Source organism: Astatotilapia calliptera, chromosome 3 (genome assembly GCF_964374335.1).
Source record: "Astatotilapia calliptera chromosome 3, fAstCal68.1, whole genome shotgun sequence".
NCBI lineage: Eukaryota > Metazoa > Chordata > Actinopteri > Cichliformes > Cichlidae > Astatotilapia > Astatotilapia calliptera.
The window spans coordinates 50,828,906-50,832,481 of record NC_137424.1 but is presented as its reverse complement, the minus strand read 5'-3'; the positions used below and the strand labels follow the sequence as shown (position 1 = coordinate 50,832,481).

General features: G+C 55.3%; 1 long non-coding RNA gene across 1 annotated transcript; it reads right to left on the bottom strand.

Moving 5' to 3' along the window:
* Positions 1–1,342: 1,342 nt before the first annotated feature.
* LOC145421514 (uncharacterized) lies at positions 1,343–2,434 on the bottom strand. Its single transcript, XR_013902895.1, has 2 exons — positions 1,593–2,434; positions 1,343–1,511 (listed from the first exon to the last, which is right to left on the bottom strand). It is a non-coding gene; the product is annotated as an uncharacterized LOC145421514 (long non-coding RNA).
* Between the last annotated feature and the right edge of the window lie 1,142 nt (positions 2,435–3,576).

The following is a 3,576-nucleotide window of genomic DNA, read 5'->3' as shown; positions in this document are numbered from 1 at the left end:
ATTCTGGGATATGCTATTATAAATCTGATCTACTAACCGAGCCTGTCAAAGAGGCGTTTGGAGTGGAGTATAGAAGACTTTTGGATTAATGGAATAATTTAGTAACCTAGGTTAGTATTAGGCTGAGTGACTGGAGAGACAAATTAAACTGTAGTTATTTTAGAACTTTTTCAAACCTCTAGTTTCTTCTTTCAGCTACACCCTTTAGGGCACAGGTGTCCAACTCCAGGCCTCGAGGGCCGGTGTCCTGCAGGTTTTAGATGTGTCCTTGATCCAACACAGCTGATTCAAATGGCTAAATTACCCCATCAACATGTCTTAAAGTTCTCCAAAGGCCTGGTAATGAACTAATCATTTGATTCAGGTGTGTTGACCCAAGGTGATATCTAAAACCTGCAGGACACCGGCCTTCGAGGCCTGGAGTTTGACGCCCCTGCTTTAGGGGGTCACCCTATGGCATCCCTACCATCCTCTTCTATCACATCAACCATGAATCTTCTCTGTGGTTCTCATTTCATCCTGCCTGGCAACGCCATATTCAAAATTCTTTGTCCAATATGTCCACTGTCCATCTCTGCTTTGCCTCTGTAACTTTGTCTTCAAACCAATCAACCTGAGCTGTCCCTCATGTACACATTTCTAATCTCATCCATTCTGGTCCCTCCCAAACTTAACATCTTCAACACTGCCATCTTGGCCTCCTGTCTTTTTGTTTTGTTTGTCATCATAGCAGGTCTCACTACCATCTTGTAGACCTTCCCTTTCACTCTTGCTGCTGTCCTTCTTTTATAAATCAACCCTGACACTTGTCCGCGAAATGCTTGCGTTCTTTCTCATTTTCAGCAAGTGGCAAAGCATCTGGGTCCAAAAGTTCAGTTGTATAGAAGTCTGTTTGAAAAATGACTGTTCAGTTGCTTTGTTCTTAACGACCTCAGTAAACATTTTGCTATTGTTTGTAGTCTCAAGAGATAGTGTCAAGTAAATGCATGGGTTCTTATAAAGTGCTTTTCTACTCTACCTGAGCACTCAAACTTCCCTCACTCGTCCTTTCATGCAAGCACTTTTTTCTATGCTTTTTCCAGGTAAGAACTTTCTATCTAGCATTCATGGTCCAACGGATGCATTGGAGAAAGACAGGGTTAGTATCTGGTCCAAGGATATTTGGCATGCAGACTGGAGCAGCTCGAGATGAACCACCAACTTTCAAATTAGCAGATGACCTGGCCTACCTCCCGAGCTACTGCCAAGTCTCACTGAATCCATTGTGATTGTGACTGTAAGTGTCACGGTCTGGCTGGCAGACCGTGGGGAGATGGGGAAATAGGACCCAAACGCCGGACTCTTCAGTGCAACAGTGTTTATTTACAAGGTGGTGAAGTAAACAACAATAAATCCCCAGTTTCCCAGACTCCCGTGGAGTGTCTTCTTCCCAAAAGTCCCCGTGTAGTGCTCTCTGCCCCAGTGTCCCTGCACTCCCCGTGCTTACTGCTCCTTCTCGTCCCACACTCCTCCTGAGGGGAAAACAATAGAGGCAGCCGTTAACACTTATCCCAGCAGGCATACACTCACACTTGACTTGTTTGAAGACTGACGTGTAGTCAAACGCAATAATCCCGCGTCGGTGGAAGCTCCATCGCTCATCTAAATAGCTCCCCCGACGAGCCCAGATGAGGAGCAGGTGTGCGGCCAGGACTTCGGGTGTGGCCAGCCCTCAAGTTAGACCACGCCCCCAGGGCTGAAGGTGCCTGTAACTTGGCCACAGCAGAAAGGCAAAACACACACATACCTGCCTACATACAGATGTGCATAGGGGCAGTGCAGACAACACACCAAATAATAATAATAATAATAATAATAACAACAATAACAGTCACAGTCCCCACTGCCCACGGACCCCGAGTCCCCAGAGCCGGGTCCGTGACAGTACCCCCCCTCTAAGGGTCGGCTCCCGACGACCCAAAACACAACAAAAACCACAACCCAACCATCTCAGGGCGGGCGGCGGGGGGAAACAGGACGGAGGGCCGGAAAACCCCAGTTCAAAAGTCCAACCACTGCCATGGTGGCAGCAACAGTTCTTGCGGCCGACCCAGTGGACCGCAAGCAGGCAAAACCCGCTATGGGTCAGGCAGTGGTGGGAAAACCGTTCGGGCGGCCTACCTCCAACCCCGTGATGGGAGCAGAACGCTTCAGGCGGCCTGCCACGGATCCGGTGGCGACGGCGTTGCAGTTCTGGCGGGCGGCCACGGGTCCGGTGGCGGTGGCGTTGCAGCTCCGGCGGGCGGCCACGGGTCCGGTGGCGGTGGCGTTGCTGCTCCCGCCTCAGCACAACCCACGATTCCCGATGTACCGGCCGGGCTGCAGGACGTGGCGGCCCCTCCGGCACGCCGACCTCCAGCTCTGGCTCAGCGGATCCCTCCGGACCTCCGAGCTCCTCCGGTGGCAGCGCGGGCTCACCAGGCTCGCTGAGCTCCTCTGCTGGCAACGCCGGTCCCTCCGGCTCGTTGAGGTCCGCCAGCAGCGGTGCGGGCTTCTCAGTGGGTGGCTCGCTGAGCTGCTCCGGCTCACAGTGCTCCTCCGGCATTAGCTCGCTGGGCTCCTCCGGCATTACCTCGCTGGGCTCCTCCGGCATTAGCTCGCTGGGCTCCTCCGGCTCTGGCTCGCTGAGCTCCTCCGGCTCGCTGAGCTCCACATCTGGCGACGCGGGCTCCCCCCGCTCGCTGAGCTCCTGCTCGGGCAGCGCGAGCTCCACCCGCGGCTCCCGCTCGCTGAGCTCCTGCTCGGGCAGCGCGAGCTCCTCCTGCGGCTCCCGCTCGCTGAGCTCCTGCTCGGGCAGCGCGAGCTCCTCCTGCGGCTCCCGCTCGCCGAGCTCCAGCTCGTTGAGCCCCTCCAGCAGCGGCGCTGGCCCCCCAGCTGGCTCGCTGAGCTCCTCCGGCTCGCTGAGCTCCTCCGGCTGCAGCGCGGGATCCCCCCGCACGCTGAGCCGGTCACCCGGCGGTGACGATGGCGACATGGCAGCAGCAGGCGGTGGATGCGGTGGCAGAGCAGTGGATGTGGAAGGTGGAACAGATGATGACTGACCGACTAGCTGGGCAGCTAATTGAAGTGAGGGTGATATGTCCAACATGAAGGGTGGAGAGGAAAACAATGTTACCGCTGGCTCAGCAATTTCCAGGGGGCCAGAGGCAACTGAGGCCTCCAGTTCAGCCTCTGGGGAAGCCCTGGGGAGAATCTCAGCCTCCCGATTGTCTGTAGTGGCAGGCTCATGTTCTAGCACTGGGTCCGCGGCTCCTCGTGCGGTCAGTCCAGAGTCAGCTGGTTCTTCCCAAACCACAGGAGTGAGGTGAGCTACGGTTTGACGAGGATGACGCCGGCGCCGTCTCTTTCATGTTGGCGGGGCAAAGGAACCTGTCCCCTGTTCATCTGTGACTGGATTCGTTAAAATGACAGGGTCCGGTCTACTCACTGTGGTGACCAGCACTGCCGGTCTTTGGTCTGCTGGCACAGAGGCCATTGAAGAAGTGAGAGGAGATGGAGTAGGGCGCCGTCCTCCTTGCAGTGGAGGGTCCAATAGGT